Source organism: Aegilops tauschii, chromosome 7 (assembly GCF_002575655.3).
Source record: "Aegilops tauschii subsp. strangulata cultivar AL8/78 chromosome 7, Aet v6.0, whole genome shotgun sequence".
Lineage (NCBI taxonomy): Eukaryota > Viridiplantae > Streptophyta > Magnoliopsida > Poales > Poaceae > Aegilops > Aegilops tauschii.
In genome coordinates this window covers 215,253,972-215,280,558 of record NC_053041.3, presented here as the reverse complement: position 1 = coordinate 215,280,558, position 26,587 = coordinate 215,253,972, and the positions used below count along the sequence as shown (strand labels likewise).

Genomic DNA, 26,587 nt, shown 5'->3' with positions numbered 1-26,587 from the left:
CGTTTTCAAAAACCATTATTGGTAATGTTCGTGCAGGTGAAAGAGTGACAACATTGTTGCTCCAGTCCAATTGCAGCCTCTTTACCGAAGTCTTTGGAATATTTCTTTGAGTAGAGATTTTCACCGTGAAGAAAGTGTTTTCAAGAGATTTCATTGTAATTCTTAGTCATAGAAGTTAATTTGTATTTTCTTGGATCTCAGGTCTAAATCAGTGTACCTATAATTGTGATGAGTATGAATAAAGTTACAACTGTTTCTCAAAAAAATATTATAGTACGTTAACCTATGATTTTATCTACTCATATTGATATTATTATATAAATAAATCTTTACCAAATCTTTCATGTGATTTACCTACCTAATAAATTTATAATTATTTAATAAGGACGCCGATATCTGCCACATGTGGCATATTAGAGATCCGCCGACACGCCCTGTGTGGCATAATCAGGAGACAGCCCACATGGGTCATTTGTGGGCGAACATTAGAACAGCCCACATGTGTGGGAGCAGCTACTTCGTGTCACACGCCCAACAAATACTACTCATCCTCATCCCGTGCGTGTGGCACGAAGCAAATATGCCCACACGTCTTGGCGCAACTACGTTAGTTACCCGCGGGATGACGCTTTAGTTACCGCGGGATGGCAACTTTAGTTATCTGGGATGACAAATGTAGTTGTAAAAGAATGTCAACTCTCTCTATTTTGGTTAAGTATAGTTGTCATGTCTAATTTATGGTAGTCGCCGCGTGTAATAGTCGCCGCGTGTAATCAAACTATAGTTGCCGTATGTGATTAACTACTTGCCACATGTGGTCAAACAATAGTTGGCATATGTGTTTACCTAGTTGTCACGTATGGTCCAACCATAATTGCCATGTATATAGTTAATCATAGTTGCCATGTGTATTTACCCGGTTGCCACGTACGCGCAACTGCAGTTTCCATCTACCAATGAATCATAGTTGCCATGTGTTTACTTAGTTGCCACATACGCGCAACTGCAGTTGCCATCTAGCACCGTACGAGCGTCGTGTGGAGCAGTTCATCCACATGTGCGACTGGGTGGTGACCATGTGGGCGGGAACTGGTTCGTCCACACGGCATAACGGGCAACCACGCACTACAGGCTGTATGGGCGAGCGCTCTAACGCCCACTCAACACGCTATGCCTATGTGGCACTGAAATTTCAACAGATTCCTTCAAGATTCGTGCAAAACATAATAGATGAAGATCAAAACGTGTGGGCGAAGTGCAGATATGCTACACGTGTGGACATTATCATTTGGGTTTAATAATCAATTACTCCCTCCGTTCCTTTATATAAGGTGTATTATTTTGTGCACGATGACCAAGGCGCACAATTATAGAGGTGTTAGGAAAAAAGTACCCTTGGCAATTTTGTTGGTTAGTGGCAAGTAAATCAGTGAGTCCAGAAAAGTAAGAGATACATGCAATCGAGGGAGAGATAGTTTTCTTCTTTTGATACAAGTGAAGGAAATATGCCCTAGAGGCAATAATAAAGTTATTATTTATTTCCTTATATCATGATAAATGTTTATTATTCATGCTAGAATTGTATTAACCGGAAACATAATACTTGTGTGAATACATAGACAAACAGAGTGTCACTAGTATGCCTCTATTGGACTAGCTCGTTGATCGAAGATGGTTATGTTTCCTAGCCATTGACATGAGTTGTCATTTGATTAATGAGATCACATCATTAGGAGAATGATGTGATTGACTTGACCCATTCCGTTAGCTTAGCACTCGATCATTTAGTATGTTGCTATTGCTTTCTTCATGACTTATACATGTTCCTATGACTATGAGATTATGCAACTCCCGTTTACCGGAGGAACACTTTGTGTGCTACCAAACGTCACAACGTAACTGGGTGATTATAAAGGTGCTCTACAGGTGTCTCCGAAGGTACTTGTTGGGCTGGCGTATTTCGAGATTAGGATTTGTCACTCCGATTGTCGGAGAGGTATCTCTGGGCCCACTCGGTAATGCACATCACTTAAGCCTTGCAAGCATTGCAACTAATGAGTTAGTTGCGGGATGATGTATTATGGAACGAGTAAAGAGACTTGCCGGTAACGAGATTGAACTAGGTATTGAGATACCGACGATCGAATCTCGGGCAAGTAACATACCGATGACAAAGGGAACAACGTATGTTGTTATGCGGTCTGACCGATAAAGATCTTCGTAGAATATGTGGGAGCCAATATGAGCATCCAGGTTCCGCTATTGGTTATTTACCGGAGACGTGTCTCGGTCATGTCTACATAGTTCTCGAACCCGTAGGGTCCGCACGCTTAAAGTTTCGATGACGGTTATATTATGAGTTTATATGTTTTGATGTCCCGAAGGTTGTTCGGAGTCCCGGATGTGATCACGGACATGACGAGGAGTCTCGAAATGGTCGAGACATGAAGATTGATATATTGGAAGCCTATATTTGGATATCAGAAGTGTTCCGGGTGAAATCGGGATTTTACCGGAGTACCGGGGGTTACCGGAACCCCCCGGGGGTTTTATGGGCCAAAGTGGGCCTTAGTGGAGAAGAGGAGAGGCGGCTAGGGCACGGCCGCGCACCCCTCCCCCTCTAGTCCGAATAGGACAAGGAGAGGGGGGGGGGGCGGCGCCCCCTGTTTCCTTCCTCTCTCCCTCCTCTTTCCCCCTTCTCCTAATCCAACAAGGAAGGGAGGGAGTCCTACTCCCGGTAGGAGTAGGACTCCTCCTGGCGCGCCTCCTCCTGGCCGGCTGCACCTCCCCCCTTGCTCCTTTATATACGAGTGCAGGGGGGCACCCCAAAGACATAACAATTGATTTGATCTTTTAGCCGTGTGCGGTGCCCCCCTCCACCATAGTCCACCTCGATAATACTGTAGCAGTGCTTAGGCGAAGCCCTGCGTCGGTAGAACATCATCATCGTCACCACGCCGTCGTGCTGACGAAACTCTCCCTCAACACTCGGCTGGATTGGAGTTCGAGGGACGTCATCGGGCTGAACATGTGCTGAACTCGGAGGTGCCGTGCGTTCGGTACTTGATCGGTCGGATCGTGAAGATGTACGACTGCATCAACCGCGTTGTGCTAACGCTTCCGCTTTCGGTCTACGAGGGTACGTGGACCTCTCCCCTCTCATTGCTATGCATCACCATGATCTTGCGTGTGCGTAGGAAAATTTTGAAATTACTACGTTCCCCAACTGTGGCATCCGAGCCTGGTTTTATGCGTTGATGTTATATGCACGAGTAGAACACAAGTGAGTTGTGGGCGATACAAGTCATACTGCTTACCAGCATGTCATACCTTGGTTCGGCGGTATTGTTGGATGAAGCGGCCCAGACCGACATTACGCGTACGCTTACGCGAGACTGGTTCTACCGACGTGCTTTGCACATAGGTGTCGGGCGGGTGTCAGTTTCTCCAACTTTAGTTGAACCGAGTGTGGCTACGCCCGGTCCTTGAGAAGGTTAAAACAACACTAACTTGACGAACTATCGTTGTGGTTTTGATGCGTAGGTAAGAACGGTTCTTGCTCAGCCCGTAGCAGCCACGTAAAATTTGCAACAACAAAGTAGAGGACGTCTAACTTGTTTTTGCAGGGCATGTTGTGATGTGATATGGTCAAGGCATGATGCTATATTTTATTGTATGAGATGATCATGTTTTGTAACCGAGTTATCGGCAACTGGCAGGAGCCATATGGTTGTCGCTTTATTGTATGCAATGCAATCGCCCTGTAATTGCTTTACTTTATCACTAAGCGGTAGCGATAGTCGTAGAAGCAATAGTTGGCGAGACGGCAACCATGCTACGATGGAGATCAAGGTGTCGCGCCGGCGACGATGGTGATCATGACGGTGCTTCGGAGATGGAGATCACAAGCACAAGATGATGATGGCCATATCATATCACTTATATTGATTGCATGTGATGTTTATCTTTTATGCATCTTATCTTGCTTTGATTGACGGTAGCATTATAAGATGATCTCTCACTAAATTTCAAGATAAAAGTGTTCTCCCTGAGTATGCACCGTTGCCAAAGTTCGTCGTGCCCAGACACCACGTGATGATCGGGTGTGATAAGCTCTACGTCCATCTACAACGGGTGCAAGCCAGTTTTTGCACACGCAGAATACTCAGGTTAAACTTGACGAGCCTAGCATATGCAGATATGGCCTCGAAACACTGAGACCGAAAGGTCGAGCGTGAATCATATAGTAGATATGATCAACATAGTGATGTTCACCATTGAAAACTACTCCATTTCACGTGATGATCGGTTATGGTTTAGTTGATTTGGATCACGTGATCACTTAGATGATTAGTGGGATGTCTATCTAAGTGGGAGTTCTTAAGTAATATGATTAATTGAACTTTAATTTATCATGAACTTAGTCCTGCTAGTATTTGCATATCTATGTTGTAGATCAATAGCTCGCGATGTAGCCCCCCGTTTATTTTGATATGATTCCTAGAGAAAACTAAGTTGAAAGATGATAGTAGTAATGATGCAGACTTGTTCCGTGATCTGAGGATTTTCCTCATTGCTGCACAGAAGAATTATGTCCTTGATGCACCGCTAGGTGACAGGCCTATTGCAGGAGCAGATGCAGACGTTATGAACGTTTTGACAAAAGCTCGGTATGATGACTACTTGATAGTTTAGTGCACCATGCTTTACAGCTTAGAACCGGGACTTCAAAAATGTTTTGAACGCTACAGAGCATATAAGATGTTCCAAGAGTTGAAATTGGTATTTCATACTCATGCCCGTGTCGAGAAGTATGAGACCTCTGACAGTACTTTGCCTACAAGATGGAGGAGAATAGCTCAACTAGTGAGCATGTGCTCAGATTGTCTGGGTACTACAATTGCTTCAATCAAGTGGGAGTTAATCTTCCAGATAAGATAGTAATCAACAAAATTCTCTAGTCACTATCACCAAGTTACTAGAACTTCGTGATGAACTATAATATGCAAGGGATGATGAAAGTAATTCCCGAGCTCTTCGCGATGCTGAAATCGACGAAGGTAGAAATCAAGAAAGAGCATCAAGTGTTGATGGTTAACAAGACCACTAGTTTCAAGAAAAGGGCAAAGGGATAGAAGGGGAACTTCAAGAAGAACGGCAAGCAAGTTGCTGATCAAGTGAAGAAGCCCAAGTCTGGACCTAAGCCTGAGACTAAGTGCTTCTACTGCAAAGGGACTGGTCACTGGAAGCGGAACTGCCCCAAGTATTTGGCGGATAAGAAGGATGGCAAAGTGAACAAAGGTATATTTGATATACATGTTATTGATGTGTACTTTACTAGTGTTTATAGCAACCCCTCAGTATTTGATACTAGTTCAGTTGCTAAGATTAGTAACTCGAAATGGGAGTTGCAGAATGAACAGAGACTAGTCAAGGGTGAAGTGACGATGTGTGTTAGAAGTGGTTCCAATATTGATATGATCATCATCGCACACTCCCTATACTTTCGGGACTAGTGTTGAACCTAAATAAGTGTTATTTGGTGTTTGCGTTGAGTATGAATATGATTTGATCATGTTTATTGCAATACGGTTATTCATTTAAGTTAGAGAATAATTGTTGTTCTGTTTACATGAATAAAACCATATATGGTTACACACACAATGAAAATGGTTCTTTGGATCTCGATCGTAGTGATACACATATTCATAATTTTGAAACCAAAAGATGCAAAGTTAATTATGATAGTGCAACTTATTTGTGGCACTGCCGTTTAGGTCATATTGGTGTAAAGCGCATGAAGATGCTGATGGGCTTTTGGAATCACTTGATTATGAATCAGTTGATGCTTGCGAACCATGCCTCATGGGCAAGATGACGAAGACTCCGTTCTCCGGAACAATGGAGAGAGCTGCTGACTTATTGGAAATAATACATACCGATGTATGCGGTCCGATGAGTGTTGAGGCTCGCGGCGGGTATCGTTATTTCCTGACCTTCACAGATGATTTGAGAAGATATGGGTATATCTACTTAATGAAACTGAAACAGTTGAAAAGTTCAAAGAATTTCAGAGTGAAGTGGAGAATCATTGTAATAAGAAAATAAAAGTTTTTCTGCGATTTGATCGCGGAGACGAATATATGAGTTACAAGTTTGGCCTTCAATTAAAACAATGTGGAATAGTTTCACAAACTCATGCCACCTGGAACACCACAACATAATGGTGTGTCCGAACGTCATAACCGTACTTTATTGGATATAGTGCAATCTATGATGTCTTTTACCGATTTACCACTATCGTTCTGGGGTTATGCATTAGAGATAGCTGCATTCACATTAAATAGGGCACCGACTAATCCATTGAGACGACACCGTGAACTATGGTTTGGCAAGAAACCTAAGCTGTCGTTTCTTAAAGTTTGGGGTTGCGATGCTTATGTGAAAAAGTTTCATCCTGATAAGCTCAAACCCAAAATCGGAAAAGTGCGTCTTCATAGGATACCCAAAAGTTACTGTTGGGTACACCTTCTATCACAGATCCGAAGGCAAGATATTCGTTGCTAAGAATGGATCCTTTCTGGAGAAGGAGCTTCTCTCGAAAGAAGTGAGTGGGAGAAAAGTAGAACTTGATAAGGTAATTGTACCTTCTCCCGAACTGGAAAGTAGTTCATCACTGAAATCAGTTCCAGTGATGCTTACACCAATTAGTGAGGAAGTTAATGATGATGATCATGAAGCTTCGGATCAAGTTACTACCTAACCTCGTAGGTCAACCAGAGTACGTTCCGCACAAGAGTGGTACGGTAATCCTATTCTGGAGTTCATGTTACTTGACCATGACGAACCTACGAACTATGAGGAAACGATGATGAGCCCAGATTCCACGAAATGGCCTGAGGCCATGAAATCTGAGACGGGATCCATGTATGAGAACAAAGTGTGGACTTTGATTGACTTGCCCGATGATCGGCAAGCCATAGAAAATAAATGGATCTTCAAGAGGAAGACGGACGTTGATAGTAGTGTTACTATCTACAAAGCTAGACTTGTCGAAAAAAGGTTTTGACAAAGTTCAAAGTGTTGACTACGATGAGATTTTCTCACTTGTAGCGATGCTTAAGTCTGTCCGAATCATGTTAGCAAAATGCCATATTTTATGAAATCTGGCAAATGGATGTCAAAACTACATTACTTAATGAATTTCTTAAACAAGAGTTGTATATGATGCAACTAGAAGGTTTTGTCAATCCTAAAGGTGCTAACAAAATGTGCAAAGCTCCAGCGATCCATCTATGGACTGGTGCAAGCATCTTGGAGTTGGAATATACGCTTTGATGAGTTGATCAAAGCAGATAGTTTTATACAGACTTGTGGTGAAGCCTGTTTTTACAAGAAAGTGAGTGGGAGCACTACATCATTTCTGATAAACATATGTGAATGACATATTGTTGATCGGAAATAATGTAGAATTTTCTGGAAAGCATAAAGGAGTATTTGAAAGGAGTTTTTCAAAGAAACACCTCGGTGAAGCTGCTTACATATTGAGCATCAAGATCTATAGAGATAGATCAAGACGCTTGATAAATTTTTTCAATGAGTACATACCTTGACAAGTTTTTTGAAGTAGTTCAAAATGGAACAGTCAAAGAAAGAGTTCTTGCCTGTGTTGCAAGGTGTGAAGTTGAGTAAGACTCAAAACCCGACCACGGCAGAAGATAGAGAGAGAATGAAAGTCATTCCCTATGCCTCAGCTATAGGTTCTATAAAGTATGCCATGCTATGTACCAGACCTATTGTATACCCTGCCCTGAGTTTGGCAAGGGAGTACAATAGTGATCTAGGAGTAGATCACTGGACATTGGTCAAAATTATCCTTAGTGGAATAAGGATATGTTTCTCGGTTATGGAGGTGACAAAAAGTTCATCGTAAAGGGTTACATCGATGCAAGTTTTGGCACTGATACGGATGACTCTAAATGTCAATCTGGATACATATTGAAAGTGGGAGCAATTAGCTAGAGTAGCTCCGTGCAGAGAATTGTTGACATAGAAATTTGCAAAATACACATGGATCTGAATTTGGCAGACCCGTTGACTAAACTTCTCTCACAAGCAAAACATGATCACACCTTTGTACTCTTTGGGTGTTAATCACATGGCGATGTGAACTAGATTGCTGACTCTAGTAAACCCTTTGGGTGTTGGTCACATGACGATGTGAACTATGGGTGTTAATCACATGGTGATGTGAACTATTGTTATTAAATCACATGGCGATGTGAACTAGATTATTGACTCTAGTGCAAGTGGGAGACTGAAGGAAATATGCCCTAGAGGCAATAATAAAGTTATTATTTATTTCCTTATATCATGATAAATGTTTATTATTCATGCTAGAATTGTATTAACCGGAAACATAATACTTGTGTGAATACATAGACAAACAGAGTGTCACTAGTATGCCTCTACTGGACTAGGTCGTTGATCGAAGATGGTTATGTTTCCTAGCCATTGACATGTTGTCATTTGATTAACGGGATCACATCATTAGGAGAATGATGTGATTGACTTGATCCATTCCGTTAGCATAGCACTCGATCGTTTAGTATGTTGCTATTGCTTTCTTCATGACTTATACATGTTCCTATGACTATGAGATTATGCAACTCCCGTTTACCGGAGGAACACTTTGTGTGCTACCAGACGTCACAACGTAACTGGGTGATTATAAAGGTGCTCTACAGGTGTCTCCGAAGGTACTTGTGTTGGAAATATGCCCTAGAGGCAATAATAAAATGGTTATTATTGTATTTCCTTGTTCATGATAATTGTCTATTGTTCATGCTATAATTCTATTAACTGGAAACCGTAATACATGTGTGAATACATAGACCACAACATGTCCCTAGTAAGCCTCTAGTTGACTAGCTCGTTGATCAATAGATGGTTATATTTTCCTGACCATGGACATTGGATGTCATTGATAACGGGATCACATCATTAGGAGAATGATGTGATGGACAAGACCCAATCCTAAGCATAGCACAAGATCGTGTAGTTTGTTTGCTAAGAGCTTTTCTAATGTCAAGTATCATTTCCTTAGACCATGAGATTGTGCAACTCCCGGATACCGTAGGACTGCTTTGGGTGTACCAAACGTCACAACGTAACTGGGTGGCTATAAAGGTGCACTACAGGTATCTCTGAAAGTGTCTGTTGGGTTGGCACGAATCGAGACTGGGATTTTTCACTCCGTATGACGGAGAGGTATCTCTGGGCCCACTCGGTAATGCATCATCATAATGAGCTCAATGTGACTAAGGAGTTAGCCACGGGATCATGCGTTACGGAACGAGTAAAGAGACTTGCCGGTAATGAGATTGAACGAGGTATTGGGGTACCGACGATCGAATCTCGGGCAAGTAACATACCAATGGACAAAGGGAATTTTATACGGGATTGATTGAATCCCCGACATTGTGGTTCATCCGATGAGATCATCGTGGAACATGTGGGAGCCGATATGGGTATCCAGATCCCGCTATTGGTTATTGGCCGGAGAGGTGTCTCGGTCATGTCTGCATGGTTCCCGAACCCGTAGGGTCTACACACTTAAGGTTCGGTGACGCTAGAGTTGTTATGAGAAATAGTATGTGGTTACCGAAGGTAGTTCGGAGTCCCGGATGTGATCCCGGACGTCACGAGGAGTTCCGGAATGGTCCGGCGGTGAAGATTGATATATTGGACGAAGGGTATTGGAGTCCGGAAGTGTTCCGGGGGTACCAGGCTATGGCCAACATGACCGAAAGGTGTTTCGGGAGCCCCGACAAGTGTTGGAGGGCCTCATGGGCCAAAGGGGAAGGGGCAAACCAGCCCACTAAGGGGTGGTGCGCCCCCCACACCCTTTCCCACGTTACTTGGGGAGGTGGGGCGCCTCCACCTGGCTTGGGAGGCAAGCCTCCACCTGCTTGGCTTGGGGGGCAAGTCTCCCTAGGATTTTCCCTAGGGAGATCCAATCTGCTTGGCCGCCGCCCCCTAGGGGAAACCCTAGGGCGCCTTCCCCTCTCCCCTTGCCCCTATATATAGTGGAGGGGTGGGAGGGCAGCCGTACCTCTTCCCTTGGCGCAGCCCTCTCCTCCTTCAACTCCTCCTCTTCCTCCGTAGTGCTTAGCGAAGCTCTGCCGGAGAACCACGAGCTCCATTGCCACCACGCTGTCGTGCTGCTGGAGTTCTCCCTCAACTTCTTCTCTCCCCTTGCTGGATCAAGAAGGAGGAGACGTCCCCGGGCTGTACGTGTGTTGAACACGGAGGCGCCGTCCGTTCGGCGCTAGATCGGATCTTCCGCGATTTGAATCGCCGCGAGTACGACTCCATCAACCGCGTTCTTGTAACGCTTCCGCTTAGCGATCTTCAAGGGTATGAGATGCACTCCCTCTCTCTCGTTGCTAGCATCTCCTAGATTGATCTTGGTGATACGTAGGAAAATTTTGAATTATTGCTACGTTCCCCAACAGTGGCATCATGAGCTAGGTCTATGCGTATATTCTATGCACGAGTAGAACACAAGTAGTTGTGGGCGTTGGTTTGTTCAATATGCTTACCGTTACTAGTCTTATCTTGATTTGGCGGCATCGTGGGATGAAGCGGCCCGGACCGACCTTACACGTACACTTACGTGAGACAGGTTCCACCGACTGACATGCACTTGTTGCATAAGGTGGCTAGCGGGTGCCAGTCTCTCCCACTTTAGTCAGATCGGATTTGATGAAAAGGGTCCTTATGAAGGGTAAATAGCAATTTGCATATCACTGTTGTGGCTTTTTCATAGGTAAGAAACATTCTTGCTAGAAACCCATAGCCGCCACATAAAACATGCAACAACAATTAGAGGACGTCTAACTTGTTTTTGCAGGGTATGCTATGTGATGTGATATGGCCAAAAGGATGTGATGAATTATATATATGTGATGTATGAGATTGATCATGTTCTTGTAATAGGAATCACGACTTGCATGTCGATGAGTATGACAACCGGCAGGAGCCATAGGAGTTGTCTTAATTTATTGTATGACCTGCGTGTCAATGAAAAACGCCATGTAATTACTTTACTTTATTGCTAACCGTTAGCCATAGTAGTAGAGATAATAGTTGGCGAGACAACTTCATGAAGACACGATGATGGAGATCATGGTATCATGCCGGTGACGAAGGTGATCATGCCGCGCCTCGAAGATGGAGATCAAAGGCGCAAGATGATATTGGCCATATCATGTCACTTTATGATTTGCATGTGATGTTTGTCATGTTTACATCTTATTTGCTTAGAACGACGGTAGCATAAATAAGATGATCCCTCACTAAAATTTCAAGAGATGTGTTCCCCCTAACTGTGCACCGTTGCGAAGGTTCGTTGTTTCGAAGCACCACGTGATGATCAGGTGTGATAGATTCTAACATTCACATACAACGGGTGTAAGCCAGATTTACACATGCGAAACACTTAGGTTGACTTGACGAGCCTAGCATGTACAGACATGGCCTCGGAACACAAGAGACCGAAAGGTCGAACATGAGTCATATAGTAGATACGATCAACATGAAGATGTTCACCGATGATAACTAGTCCGTCTCACGTGATGATCGGACACGGCCTAGTTGACTCGGATCATGTATCACTTAGATGACTAGAGGGATGTCTATCTAAGTGGGAGTTCATTAAATAATCAGATGAACTTAATTGTCATGAACATAGTCAAAAGCTCTTTGCAAATTATGTCATAGCTTACGCTTTAGTTCTACTGTTTAAGATATGTTCCTAGAGAAAATTTAGTTGAAAGTTGACAGTAGCAATTATGCGGACTGGGTCCGTATACTGAGGATTGTCCTCATTGCTGCACAGAAGGCTTATGTCCTTAATGCACCGCTCGGTGTGCTGAACCTCGAGCGTCGTCTGTAGATGTTGCGAAACATCTGACATACACGTTTTGATGACTACGTGATAGTTCAGTGTGTAATGTTAAACAGTTTAGAATTGAGGCACCGAAGACATTTTGAAACGTCGCGGAACATATGAGATGTTCCAAGAGCTGAAATTGGGATTTTAGGCTCATGCCCACGTCAAGAGGTGTGAGACCTCCGACAAGTTTCTTAAGCCTGCAAACTAAGGGAGAAAAGCTCAATCGTTGAGCATGTGCTCGGATTGTCTGAGTACTACAATCGCTTGAATCGAGTGGGAGTTGTCTTCCAGATGAGATAGTGATGGTTCTCCAAAGTCACTGCCACCAAGCTACTAGAGCTTCGTGGGGAACTATAACATATCAGGGATAGATATGATGATCCTTGAGCTATTCGCGATGTTTGACACCGCGAAAGTAGAAATCAAGTAGGAGCATCAATTGTTGATGGTTAGTAAAACCACTAGTTTTAAGAAGGGCAAGGGCAAGAAGGGATACTTCATGAAACGGCAAATCAGTTGCTGCTCTAGTGAAGAAACCCAAGGTAGAACCCAAACCCGAGACTAAGTGCTTCTGTAATGAGGGGAACGATCACTGAAGCAGAACTACCCTAGATACTTGGTAGATGAGAAGGCTGGTAAGGTCGACAAAAGTATATTGGATATACATTATATTGATGTGTACTTTACTAGTACTCCTAGTAGCACCAGGGTATTAGATACCGGTTCGGTTGCTAAGTGTTGGTAACTCGAAATAAAAGGCTACAGAATAAATGGAGACTAACTAAAGGTGAGATGACGATATGTGTTTCCAAGGTTGATGTGACCAAGCATCGCATGCTCCCTCTACCATCGAGATTGGTGTTAAACCTAAATAATTGTTATTTGGTGTTTGCGTTGAGCATAGCCATGATTGGATTATGTTTATCGCAATACGGTTATTCATTTAAGGAGAATAATGGTTACTCTGTCTATTTGAATAATACCTTCAATGGTCTTGCACCTAAAATGAATGGTTTATTGAATCTCGATCGTAGTGATACACATGATCATGCCAAAAGATATAAGATAGTAATGATAGTACCACATACTTGTGGCACTTCCACTTGAGTCATATTGGTATAAAACGCATGAAGAAGCTCCATGTTGATGGATCTTTGGACTCACTCGTTTTTGAAAAGATTGAGACATGCGAACCATGTCTATTGGTATATATGCATGAAGAAACTCCATACAGATGGATCATTTGGACTCACTTGATTTTGAATCACTTGAGACATGCAAATCATACCACATGGGCAAGATGATTGAAAGGCCTCGTTTTCAGTGAGATGGAACAAGAGAGCAACTTGTTGGAAGTAATACATTTTGATGTGTGCAGTCCAATGAGTGCTGAGGCACGCAGTGGATATCGTTATGTTCTTACTTCACAGATGATTTGAGTAGATGCTGAGTATATTTACTTGATGAAACACAAGTCTGAATTATTGAAAGGTTTTCAAGTAATTTCAGAGTGAAGTTGAAGATCGTCGTGACAAGAGGATAAAATGTCTGTGATATGATCATAGAGATGAATATCTGAGTTACGAGTTTGGCACACAATTAAGACATTGTGGAAATTGTTTCACAACTAATATTGCCTGGAACACCATAGTGTGATGGTGTGTCCGAACATCATAACTGCACCCTATTGGATATGGTGCATACCATGATGTCTCTTATCGAATTACCGCTATCGTTTATGGGCTAGGCATTAGAGACATCCGCATTCACTTTAAATAGGGCACCACGCAATTCCGTTGAGATGACACCGTATGAACTATGATTTAGAGAAACCTAAGCTGTCATTTCTTAAAAGTTTGGGGCTGCGACGCTTATGTGAAAAAGTTTCAGGTGATAAGCTCGAACCCAAAGCGGATAAATGCATGTTCATAGAATACCCAAAACAGTTGGGTATACCTCCTATTTCAGATCTGGAAGCAAAAGTGATTGTTTCTAGAAACAGGTCCTTTCTCGAGGAAAAGTTTCTCTCGAAAGAATTGAGTGGGAGAATGGTGGAGACTTGATGAGGTTATTGAACCGTCACTTCAACTAGTGTGTAGCAGGGCACAGGAAGTTGTTCCTGTGGCACCTACACCAATTGAAGTGGAAGCTTATGAGAGTGATCATGAAACTTCGGATCAAGTCACTACCAAACCTCGTAGGTCGACAAGGATGCGTACTACTTCAGAGTGGTACGTAATCCTGTCTTGGAAGTCGTGTTGCTAGACAATAATGAACCTACGAGCTATGGAGAAGCGATGGTGGACCCAGATTCCGACGAATGGCTCGAGGCCATAAAATCCGAGAGAGGATCCATGTATAAAAACAAAGTATAGACTTTGGAAGAACTACTTGATGGTCGTAAGGCTGTTGGGTGCAGATGGATTTTAAAAGGAAGACGGACAATGATGGTAAGTGTCACCATTAAGAAAGCTCGACTTGTCGTTAAGATGTTTTCCTACAAGTTCAAGGAGTTGACTGCGATGAGACTTTCTCACTCGTAGCGATGCTAAGAGTCTGTTGGAATTATATTAGCAGTTACTGCATTATTTATGAAATCTTGCAGATAGGATGTCAAAACATTGTTTCCTCGACGATTTTCTTGAGGAAAGGTTGTATGTGATACAACCAGAAGGTTTTGTCAATCCTGAAAGATGCTAACAAGTATGCAAAGCTCCAGCAATCCTTCTAAGGACTGGAGTAAGCATCTCGGAGTTGGAATGTACGCTTTGATGAGATGATCAAAGATTTTGGGTTTATACAAAGTTTATGAGAAACTTGTATTTCCAAAGAAGTGAGTGGGAGCATTATAGATTTTTTTGATGAGTATATGTTGTTAACATATTGTTGATCAGAAATGATGTAGAATTTCTGGAAAGCATACAGGGTTATTTGAAAAGTGTTTTTCAATGGAAAACCTGGATTAAGCTACTTGAACATTGAGCATCAAGATCTATAAGGATAGATCAAAAACGCTTAAAAGTACTTTCAAATGAATACACACTGTGACAAGATTTTTAAGGAGTTCAAAATAGATCGGCAAAGAAGGAGTTCTTGGCTGTGTTATAAGGTGTGAGTATTGAGTAAGACTCAAGACCTGACCACGGCAGAAGAGAGAGAAAGGACGAAGGTCGTCCCCTATGCTTTAGACGTAGGTTCATGCTATGTACCGCACCTGAAGTGTGCCTTGCCATGAGTCAGTCAAGGGGTACAAGAGTGATCCAGGAATGGATCACATGACAGCGGTCGAACTTATCCTTAGTATCTAGTGGACTAAGGAATTTTCTCGATTATGGAGGTGGTAAAAGAGTTCGTCGTAAGGGGTTACGTCGATGCAAACTTTGACACTAATCCGGATGACTCTGAGTAGTAAACAGGATTCGTATAGTAGAGCAGTTATTTGGAATAGCTCCAAGTAGCACGTGGTAGCTGCATCTACAAGATGACATAGAGATTTGTAAAGCACACACGGATATGAAAGGTTCAGACCCGTTGACTAAAAACCTCTCTCGTAAGCATAACATGATCAAACCCTAGAACTCACTGAGTGTTAATCACATGGTGATGTGAACTAGATTATTGACTCTAGTAAACTCTTGGGTATTAGTCACATGGTGATGTGAACTTCGACTGTTAATCACATGGTGATGTGAACTAGATTATTGACTCTAGTGCAAGTGGGAGACTGTTGGAAATATGCCCTAGAGGCAATAATAAAATGGTTATTATTGTATTTCCTTGTTCACGATAATTTTCTATTGTTCATGCTATAATTGTATTAACTGGAAACCGTAATACATGTGTGAATACATAGACCACAACATGTCCCTAGTAAGCCTCTAGTTGACTAGCTCGTTGATCAATAGATGGTTATGGTTTCTTGAACATGGACATTGGATGTCGTTGATAACGGGATCACATCATTAGGAGAATGATGTGATGGACAAGACCCAATCCTAAGCATAGCACAAGATCATGTAGTTTGTTTGCTAAGAGCTTTTCTAATGTCAAGTACCATTTCCTTAGACCATGAGATTGTGCAACTCCCGGATACCGTAGGAATGCTTTGGGTGTACCAAACGCACAACGTAACTGGGTGGCTATAAAGGTGCACTACAGGAATCTCCGAAAGTGTCTGTTGGGTTGGCACGAATCGAGACTGGGATTTGTCACTCCGTATGACGGAGAGGTATCTCTGGGCCCACTCGGTAATGCATCATCATAATGAGCTCAATGTGACTAAGGAGTTAGCCACGGGATCATGCGTTACGGAACGAGTAAAGAGACTTGCCGGTAACGAGATTGAACGAGGTATTGGGATACCGACGACCGAATCTCGGGCAAGTAACATACCGATGGACAAAGGGAATTGTATACGGGACTGATTGAATCCCCGACATTGTGGTTCATCCGATGAGATCATCGTGGAACATATGGGAGCCGATATGGGTATCCAGATCCCGCTATTGGTTATTGGCCGGAGAGGTGTCTCGGTCATGTCTGCATGGTTCCCGAACCCTTAGGATCTACACACTTAAGGTTCGGTGATGCTAGAGTTGTTATGGGAAATAGTATGTGGTTACCGAAGGTAGTTCGGAGTCCCTGATGTGATCCCGAACGTCACGAGGAGTTCCGGAATGGTCCGGCGGTGAAGATCGATATATTGGACGAAGGGTATTGGAGTCCGGAAGTGTTCCGGGGGTACCAGGCTATGGCCAGCATGACTGAAAGGTGTTTCGGGAGCCCCGGCAAGTGTTGGAGGGCCTCATGGGCCAAAGGGGAAGGGGCAAACCAGCCCACTAAGGGGTGGTGCGCCCCCCACACCCTTTCCCACGTTACTTGGGGAGGTGGGGCGCCTCCACCTAGCTTGGGAGGCAAGCCTCCACCTGCTTGGCTTGGGGGGCAAGTCTCCCTAGGATTTTCCCTAGGGAGATCCAATCTGCTTGGCCGCCGCCCCCTAGGGGAAACCCTAGGGCGCCTTCCCCTCTCCCCTTGCCCCTATATATAGTGGAGGGGTGGGAGGGCAGCCGTACCTCTTCCCTTGGCGCAGCCCTCTCCTCCTCCAACTCCTCCTCTTCCTCCGTAGTGCTTAGCGAAGCTCTGCCGGAGAACCACGAGCTCCATTGCCACCACGCCGTCGTGCTGCTGGAGTTCTCCCTCAACTTCTCCTCTCCCCTTGCTGGATCAAGAAGGAGGAGACGTCCCCGGGCTGTACGTGTGTTGAACGCGGAGGCGCCGTCCGTTCGGCGCTAGATCGGATCTTCCGCGATTTGAATCGCCGCGAGTACGACTCCATCAACCGCGTTCTTGTAACGCTTCCGCTTAGCGATCTTCAAGGGTATGAAGATGCACTCCCTCTCTCTCGTTGCCAGCATCTCCTAGATTGATCTTTGTGATACGTAGGAAAATTTTGAATTATTGCTACGTTCCCCAACAACTTGTTGGGTTGGCGTATTCCGAGATTAGGATTTGTCACTCCGATTGTCGGAGAGGTATCTCTGGGCCCACTCGGTAATGCACATCACTTAAGCCTTGCAAGCATTGCAACTAATGAGTTAGTTGCGGGATGATGTATTACGGAACGAGTAAAGAGACTTGCCGGTAACGAGATTGAACTAGGTATTGAGATACCGACGATCGAATCTCGGGCAAGTAACATACCGATGACAAAGGGAACAACGTATGTTGTTATGCGGTCTGACCGATAAAGATCTCCGTAGAATATGTGGGAGCCAATATGAACATCCAGGTTCCGCTATTGGTTATTGACCGGAGACGTGTCTCGGTCATGTCTACATAGTTCTCGAACCCGTAGGGTCCACACGCTTAATGTTTCGATGACGGTTATATTATGAGTTTATATGTTTTGATGTACCGAAGGTTGTTCGGAGTCCCGGATGTGATCACGGACATGACGAGGAGTCTCGAAATGTTCGAAACATGAAGATTGATATATTGGAAGCCTATATTTGGATATCGGAAGTGTTCCGGGTGAAATCGGGATTTTACCGGAGAACCGGGGGTTACCGGAACCCCCCGGGGGGTTTTATGGGCCATAGTGGGCCTTAGTGGAGAAGAGGAGAGGCGGCTAGGGCAGGGCCGCGCGCCCCTCCCCCTCTAGTCCGAATAGGCCATGGAGAGGGGGGCGGCGCCCCCCCTTTCCTTCCTCTCTCCCTCCTCTTTCCCCCTTCTCCTAATCCAACAAGGAAGGGAGGGAGTCCTACTCCCGGTAGGAGTAGGACTCCTCCTGGCGCGCCTCCTCCTGGCCGGCCGCACCTCCCCCCTTGCTCCTTTATATACGGGTGCAGGGGGGCACCCCAAAGACACAACAATTGATTTGATCTTTTAGCCGTGTGCGGTGCCCCCCTCCACCATAGTCCACCTCGATAATACTGTAGCGGTGCTTAGGCAAAGCCCTGCGTCGGTAGAACATCATCATCGTCACCACGCCGTCGTGCTGACGAAACTCTCCCTCAACACTCGGCTGGATCGGAATTCGAGGGATGTCATCGGGCTGAACGTGTGCTGAACTCGGAGGTGCCGTGCGTTCGGTACTTGATCGGTCGGATCGTGAAGACGTACGACTACATCAACCGCGTTGTGCTAACGCTTCCGCTTTCGGTCTACGAGGGTACGTGGACAACACTCTCCCCTCTCGTTCCTATGCATCACCATGATCTTGCGTGTGCGTAGGAAAATTTTGAAATTACTACGTTCCCCAACAACAAGGAGAGATACTAGAAATCAGGAGAGAGATAATTTCCTCTTTCTAGAGGGATAAAAAAGAAATTATGTTGATTTAAAAGAAATGTACCTCACATAGTGGAATTTTATCAAAAATCAAATACACCTTATATAAAGGATCAGAGGGAGTATTTGGTAAGAATTTATTTGTTCAAAAATATAACTTTATTTGGCAAGTTAATTAAATGCCAGACAGTTAATGCAGTTTTCAAGGAAAATCAGTGAAAAAAGAGAGATATGGAAGAAAAAAATCAAAATGGAAAGAGAGGAAGGAATGTACGTAAGATTGGACCAAGGACAAGGTGAACAACATAGCCTTACAATATTTTAGGTAGTAATAGAGATATTTGTATTTTCTTGTGTTTTGAAATAGTTACATAATGTTTATTATAAAAATCCATTTATATACAAAAGTTGGAAAATATTAATCATGCATTAAAAAGTTAAATTTGTATTAGAAAAATGTCTGCGACGTATAAGAAAATATATAATGCATATAAAAAGTAGAAATAAGAAATATATGTTTTCAGCTGTGTTTTTTTAAGTTAGTCGTGCATTTACAAACGTTAATGTGTATAAAAAATGTTTTGTGAAAAATATATACATAAAATATACAATATGTATGGAAAAAGTAGACACAAAAAAATATAAGTTTTCAAAAATTGTAATCATGTCCCCACAAAACAAATGTTATTAATGTATTTGGAGAATGTTAAATGTGTATATAAAATATATTCTTAATCGATAAAAGAAAATGGAATGTGTATGAAAAAAGTAGACATCTAAAAATATATGTTTTGAAAATATCAATCATAAATTTGGAAAATGTTAAACCTGTATATATGAAATGTCCTGACGTATACAAATTTTTTACAATGTTTATGAGAAAAGTAGACATAATAAACTATATGTTTTCAAAATTTTAATCATGTATTTTCAAAATGTTAAGTGTGTATTTAAAAATGTTGCTGATGTATAGAAAACCTACAATGTGTATGGTTGCACCAGGGAGGCGGCCGCTGCGGAGGAAGCCAATCGGCTGTGCCGAGAGGGTTGTCGCGGTCCCTACGCGCGCTTCCGTCACTGAAAGGACCACGCGGACGACGACTCCATTGACAGCGGCAACGACGACAGCGCGGATGACGAGGAGGTCCCACCGGCCAGGCCGACATGTGTACGAGGTTTAGGTCTAGCACCTAGCGTACTTTTTTTTAGCCTTTCTTTAAATTTTAGTTGAACTTGTCAAATATCATCCTGTTTTAATATAATATGTCAAACGTTGCATGAATTATGTCCAGTTTACATGAAATTCGTTTGATTTATTTATTTTTTGTTTGAAAGGCGGACCGATGCTTCGGGTATGCAATTGAATGCCAGCTCCCATGTCCATGTCCGTAGATGGACAGTGAGTCCGATTTGTGGGACAGGGCTGAAGATGATCTGAGATTATTAATGATATTGACCCATTTATGACACATACTAACACACCATTCAATACTATGGTAGGAACTTATTTATCATACTAGTACATCATATAATATGTTACATCATCATATCTGTTGGGGAACGTAGTATTTCAAAAAAATTGCCTACGATCACGCAAGATGTATCTAGGAGAAGCATAGCAATGAGCGGGGAGAGTGTGTCCACGTACCCTCGTAGACCGAAAGCGGAAGCGTTTAGTAACGCGGTTGATGTAGTCGAACGTCTTCGCGATCCAACCGATCAAGTACCGAACGCACGGCACCTCCGCGATCTGCACACGTTCAGCTCGGTGACGTCCCTCGAAATCTAGATCCAGCTGAGGCCGAGCGAGAGTTCCGTCAGCACGACGGCATGGTGACGGTGATGATGAAGTTACTGGCGCAAGGCTTCGTCTAAGCACTACGGCGATATGACCGAGTTGTAAAACTGTGGAGGGGGGCACCACACACGGCAAAGAGATTATCTTGTGTGTCTTGGGTACCCCCTTGGCCACTAATGTCTACTACACAACCTTCTTCTTGTAGACGTTGTTGGGCCTTCAAGTGCAGAGGTTTGTAGGACAGTAGCAAATTTCCCTCAAGTGGATGACCTAAGGTTTATGAATCCGTGGTAGGCGTAGGATGAAGATGGTCTCTCTCAAGCAACCCTGCAACCAAATAACAAAGAGTCTCGTGTGTCCCCAACACACCCAATACAATGGTAAATTGTATAGGTGCACTAGTTCGGCGAAGAGATGGTGATACAAGTGCAATATGGATGGTAGATATAGGTTTTTGTAATCTAAAAATATAAAAACAGCAAGGTAACTAATGATAAAAGTGAGCGTAAACGGTATTGCAATGCGTTGAAACAAGGCCTAGGGTTCATACTTTCACTAGTGCAAGTTCTCTCAACAATAATAACATAATTGGATCATATAACTATCCCTCAACATGCAACAAAGAGTCACTCCAAAGTCACTAATAGCGGAGGACAAACAAAGAGATTATTGTAGGGTACGAAACCACCTCAAAGTTATTCTTTCGGATCGATCTATTCAAGAGTTCGTACTAGAATAACACCTTAAGACACATATCAACCAAAACCCTAATGTCACCTAGATACTCCAATGTCACCTCAAGTATCCGTGGGTATGATTATACGATATGCATCACACAATCTCAGATTCATCTATTCAACCAACACAAAGAACTTCAAAAAGTGCCCCAAAGTTTCTACCAGAGAGTCAAGACGAAAGCGTGTGCCAACCCTTATGCATAAGTTCACAATGTCATGGAACCCGCAAGTTGATCACCAAAACATACATCAAGTAGATCACGTGATATCCCATTCTCACCACAGATAAGCACATGCAAGACATACATCAAGTGTTCTCAAATCCTGAAAGACTCAATCCGATAAGATAACTTCAAAGGGAAAACTCAGTCCATTACAAGAGAGTAGAGGGGGAGAAACATCATAAGATCAGACTATAATAGCAAAGCTCATGATACATCAAGATCGTGCCACCTCAAGAACACGAGAGAGAGAGAGAGAGAGATCAAACACATAGCTACTGATACATACCCTCAGCCCCGAGGGTGAACTACTCCCTCCTCGTCATGGAGAGCGCCGGGATGATGAAGATGGCCACCGGTGATGGATCCCCCTCTGGCAGGGTGCCGGAACAGGTCTAGATTGGTTTTCGGTGGCTACAAAGGATTGCGGCGGCGGAACTCCCGATCTTGGTTATTTTCTGGAGGTTTCTATATATATAAGAGGTGTTGGCGTCGAGAACAAGTCAGGGGGGTCTCCGGGCTGTCCACGAGGTAGAGAGGCGCGCCCAGGGGTGGGCGCGCCCCCCACCCTCGTGGGCAGCCCGGGACTCTTCTGGCCCAGCTCTTTTACTCCATGGCCTTCTTCTGGTCCAAAAATAAGGTCCGTGAAATTTCAGGTCAATTGGACTCCGTTTGATTTTCCTTTTCTGTAAAACTCAAAAACAAGGAAAAAAGAGAAACTGGCACTGGGCTCTAGGTTAATAGGTTAGTCCCAAAAATCATATAAAATAGCATATAAATGCATACGAGACATCCTAGATGGATAATATAATAGCATAGAACAATCAAAAATTATAGATACGTTGGAGACGTATCAAGCATCCCCAAGCTTAATTCCTGCTCGTCCTCGAGTACACTGGCGGCGCTGAGGGTATTCATGTGTATTCGTATGAATACCCATTATTGAGCGCAAAAAAAAATAATACATAGCTGCAACACACGGCCCACCGCTCGCTCCCTTCTCTCGCTCGTTGCCTCGTTCGGTCGTTCCCCAATCCCCACTTCCCCTGCTCGAGCCCTAGCCGCCCACGCCCAACGACCAGCGCGAGCGACCCCCGCTCCTGCTCACCAAGTCACCGGCCGCCACCCGGCCCCCGCCCCGCCCTCAGCCGATCAGCGCCGCCGGTGCTCGCCGTCCGCCGGCCGCCCCTCAGACTGCATCGCTGCGACGCCGCCCCGCCCCGGCGCTCGCCGTCCGCCGGCCGCCCCTCAGACTGCATCGCTGCGACGCCGCCCCGCCCCGGCGCTCGCGTTCGCCGGCCGCCCGGCCCCAGCCGCCCATCGCCCGCTGCAGCGCCGCCCAGCGGCAGTTTCTTTCTCCTGCCTGCGTTAGTGCCCTGCGTTCAGGTACAATATTAAAGAAAACAGAGTTTCAGTTTTTTAGTTGATTCGATTTTGTAGCTGGAGTAGGATTCTTCCATGTTTTGTTAATTTGTAGATGCTAATTTCTTCCTTGTTTTGTTGTAATGTAGATGAAGAAGAAGAATGGGACTGGTGGTGGCAGTAGGATTCTTGCATTGTGGGAAAAAGCTTCAAAAGCAAAGAAGATTGATGAAACGTCTACACCGAATCAGAGTGCAGCTGCATCGGGTACTTGTACCTCTCATGTTTAGCTTGAGAGCAATTTGCAATTGGAGTTAGTGCAAGCACCGGATGCGGAATGTGAACCGGAGAGCAGAGAAGCAACCCCAACCCCAATTGATAAAGATGCTGAAACAAGTGATGCAGATGATGAACCAATGGAAGCAGATTTGGAGGCACTCGAACCTGATCCTGGGAAGCGGATTCCCATCTCAATGTATGCTGTCAATGACCAAGATAGAGTAAGAAGAAGATATATTGAGATGAAGCCATGTCAACCAAAGAATCATAACTTTGAGTATACAAATAAAAGTGGAATTGACCGTCGCTTTTGTCGTGCTTGGTTTAAAGAATTTCCATGGATTGAGTATAGTGTGACAAAAGATAGTGCTTTCTGCTTTGTTTGCTATCTGTTCAAGGATAAGACAAAATATCCCGGTGGAGATGCATTTGTGAAGAATGGATTTAGGAACTGGAGCATGAAATCGAGATTGAAGAAACATGAAGGTGAGGTTAGTAGTGCTCATGCTGAAGCTCAAGAGAAGTATGATATGTTCACTACACCACAAACATCAATTAGGGAGTCTTTTGCTTCAAACACCTCACAATATAAGGCTTTGTATAAGCAGCGTTTGACATGGACACTCAAATGTTTGAGATTTCTATTGCACCAAGGCTTGGCATTTAGAGGACATGATGAAAGTGAAAACTCACTAATAAAGGAAATTTTCTTGAGCTTTTAAATTGGCTAGCTGGAAATTTTGAAGAGGTTGATAGGGTTGTTCTCAAAAATGCTCCACAGAACTGCAAGATGACTCACCATGATATACAACATGAGTTAATAAAATGTTGTGCACAGGAGACTACAAAATTAGTCATTGAAGAACTTGATGGTGGCCACTTTGCAATACTTGCAGATGAGTCTAGTGATGTGTATCAGAATGAACAGTTGGAAATTTGCTTGCGTTATGTTGATAAGAAAGGAAGGGCTGTTGTAAGATTTCTTGGTCTTGCTCATGTTCAAGATACTACCTCTTTGACACTTAAAGCTGCAATTGAGCAAATTCTTATGAAGTACAATTTGACCTTTGCAATGGTTCGTGGGCAAGGATATGATGGAGCTAGCAACATGAAAGGTAATGCTAATGGCCTAAAAAAACTAATTATGGATGAGTCTCCTTCTGCCTACTATGTTCATTGTTTTGCCCATCAACTACAGTTAACTCTTGTTGCTGTTGCTAAAGAGAGTGGTGATTGTACTTGGTTCTTTCAACAACTTGCACACTTGTTAAATGCTCTTGGCATGTCTTGTAAAAAGATGAGAATGCTTCGTATAGCTCAGGCTGAGGAACTCATTGATGCATTGGAATTGGAAGAAGTAGAAACGGGGAGTGGGCTGAATCAGGAAATGGGTTTGGGAAGGCCATGTGATACATGTTGGGGCTCTCACTTCAAAACCGTGAACCATGTCATCTGTATGTATGGTGCAATACGACGAGTCCTCATCAAGATTGGAAAAGAGTACCATGGTGCGGAGGCGCAAGCGGCTCTAACCATATTGACACCATTTCGATCATTTGAGTTTGTTTTCATGGCACACTTGATGCAAGAAATATTTGGATACACAGATGAGTTGAGTAGAGCTTTGCAAAAGCAAGACCAAGATATTGTTCATGCTATTGAGCTTGTTGATATCACAAAGTATCACTTGGAGGGTTTGAGGACTGATCCTGGATGGGATGATTTTCTCAAAAAGGTCACATCTTTTTGTACAAAGCATAAGATCAAAATTGTTGATATGGAGGGTCCTTACTTTCCCGCTGGCCGGCCTAGAAGGGGTTTCTTTAATGGTGCAATGAATTACCATCGCTTCAAAGTTGATATGTATGTGAGTGTCATTGATAGGCAAATTAGTGAGTTGAATGGCAGATTTGATGAGGTAAACACAGATCTACTTTCTTGCATGGCAGCATTTTGTCCACTTCGTCTATTTGCTGCTTATGATCAAGAGAAATTGGTTAGGCTTGCTACAAAGTTTTATGCTAATGATTTCACAAGTGATGAACTGGCAAGACTTCCATGGAAACTAAACATGTACGTTACTCATGTGCGTAGAGATGAAAGGTTTCAAAACTTGAAGAATCTGCGTGAGATTTCAGTTATGCTTGTCGAGACAAACAAGCATGAACAATACTATATTGTTTACAAGCTTCTTAAGTTGGTATTAATCCTGCCAGTAGCTACTGCTAGTGTTGAAAGGGTGTTCTCTTCAATGAACTATGTGAAGAATAAGCTAAGGAGCAAAATGGGTGATGATTACTTGAACAATTGTTTGGTTACATTTGTTGAGAGAGAATTCTTCAATCAAGTAAAGGATGAGGATGTCATCAATCTCTTCCAAAAAGGTGATCGCAAAGTTATATTGTAAGATGGGATATCATCAATCTGTCAATCAAAAGGTACTGGTGTCTTTATGTTTATGTATAATTAGTATGGTTTGATGCATTAAAAAATTACCATTGTTGTACTGGTGTCTTTATAATACATTTAGAGTATTTTTTTTGTGCCAATGAATACCCAGCCTCAAAATCCTGGCGCCGCCACTGCTCGAGTAGGTAAATGATAAAAACAGAATTTTTGATGTGGAATGCTACCTAACATATTTATCAATGTAATCTTCTTTATTGTGGCAAGAATATTCAGATCCATAAGATTCAAAATAAAAGTTTAATATTGACATAAAAACAATAATACTTCAAGCATACTAACAAAGCAATCATGTCTTCTCAAAATAACATGGCCAAAGCAAGCTATCCCTACAAAATTATATAGTCTGGCTTTGCTCTATGTTCATCACACAAAATATTTAAATCATGCACAAGCGCGATGACAAGCCAAGCAATTGTTTCATACTTTTGATGTTCTCAAACTTTTTCAATCTTCACGCAATACATGAGCGTGAGCCATGGACATAGCACTATATGTGGAATAGAATGGTGGTTGTGGAGAAGACAAAAAGGAGAAGATAGTCTCACATCAACTAGGCGTATCAACGGGCTATGGAGATGCCCATTAATAGATATCAATGTGAGTGAGTAGGGATTGCCATGCAACTGATGCACTAGAGCTATAAGTGTATGAAAGCTCAACAAAAGAAACTAAGTGGGTGTGCATCCAACTCGCTTGCTCACGAAGACCTAGGGCATTTTGAGGAAGCCCATCATTGGAATATACAAGCCAAGTTCTATAACGTAAGATTCCCACTAGTATATGAAAGTGACAACATAAGAGACTCCCTATCATGAAGATCATGGTGCTACTTTGAAGCACAAGTGTGGTAAAAGGATAGTAACATTGTCCCTTCTCTCTTTTTCTCTCATTTTTTCTCTCTCTTTTTTTGTTTGGGCCTTCTTCTCTTTTTTATGGCCTCTTTTCTTTCTCTTTTTTTAGTCCGGAGTCTTAT

General features: G+C 43.2%; 1 pseudogene; it reads left to right on the top strand.

Moving 5' to 3' along the window:
- The first annotated feature begins 22,579 nt into the window (after positions 1-22,579).
- Positions 22,580-25,555, top strand: LOC120968826 (uncharacterized; annotated as a pseudogene).
- The last annotated feature ends 1,032 nt before the right edge of the window (positions 25,556-26,587 follow it).